We start from the raw sequence: 1,418 nt of genomic DNA, 5'->3' as shown, positions 1-1,418 counted from the left end.
TCTTGGTGTGATGACTGACGTTTTGCCTGTTGCTAGTGACTCTGCTTTTCTACCACCTACATTCCCTTACTGATTTCCACACCATCTGTCATCTATGAAGTCATCCCAATGGTTTTAAAATTGTTTTAAAAACAAAGTCCGTGTATTCTAAGGAGCAAGATTATAGGGAAAATAAAGATAAGGCTTAGGGAATAGAAAGATATATGGACAGCATAACTTTCTGTTCCCTAAACCTTTATCAGTGATTAAAAAAATGAGTTACTTGCATTATACACTTTTTTCTTTTCTTTTTTTATTTATTTGGCTGCATCGGGTCTTAGTTGTGGCATGTGGGATCTTCATTGCCTCATACAGGATCTTTCATTGTAGCACTCAGACTCTAGCTGTGGCCTTAGTTGCTGCTCAGCATGTAGGATTTTAGTTCCCCAACCAGGGATTGAACAAATGTCCCCTGCATTGCAAGGCAGATTCTTAACCACAGGACCACTAGCAAAGTCCCAGTAATTTTTAACTTATGAGAACTTATAATGTTTAGGCAAGCAAAAGAGTCCATACATGGCCATTACCTATTAAGAATGCTGAAAACTGCTTACATTAGGGGGAAAGAAGTTTCTCACTGAAAGGCTGCTCAGTATGGTTGAGCAGGATGTGCACTGCTCAACTTCAGGGGGCCTTGTTCACTCTGTATCCGGGCGATTGTCATCCCTTGGAATCTGCATTACACAATTTGCATTACATGTTTGAATATTGTGGTCTGCAAAGAATTCAAAGCATCATTATGGCTTCCTAATGGGGGCAACTGGAATGAAGGTATCACTTGCCAAAGTAGATATTTAGAGTATAGGTATAGATATTATCCCGGAGTAGGAAATGGCAATCCACTCCAGTATCCTTGACTGGGAAATCCCATGGACAGAGGAGCCTGGTGGGCTACAGCCCATGGGGTCGCAAAGAGTCAGACACAACTGAGTGACTGAGCATGCATAGATGTTATGTCTGAATTGCTTTGGCTTAGAAATCACCTGTGTGAGCATGCTTAGTGGCTCAGTTATGTCTGACTCTTTGTAATCCCATGAACTGTAGCCTGCCAGGCTCCTCTGTCCATGGAACTTTCCAGACAAGAATACTGGAGAGAGTTGACATTTCCTACTCCAGGGGATCTTCCTGATCCCTGGAGTAGAGACCCAGGGATCCAACCTGAGTCTCTTGCATCTCTTGCATTGGAAGACATATTCTTTACTACTAGTAAACAATCGGCCTTTCAGTGCAGAAATAAGCAAACTACACAGGGCAGAGCCCCAGTGATGAATATTGCCCTCAGTGATGTGGGTGAAGGAGTGTACTACCTGTCATTCCATTTGAAGGACATTAGAAGCTAGGAAAGGGCTGCTCAGCATTTATCCAGGATTCCAATTTAG

Source organism: Bos grunniens, chromosome 11 (assembly GCF_055505025.1).
Source record: "Bos grunniens cultivar Pamir isolate PY7600 chromosome 11, Bosgru_T2T1.0, whole genome shotgun sequence".
In the NCBI taxonomy this organism is placed as follows: domain Eukaryota; kingdom Metazoa; phylum Chordata; class Mammalia; order Artiodactyla; family Bovidae; genus Bos; species Bos grunniens.
This window is presented reverse-complemented; position numbering follows the sequence as displayed.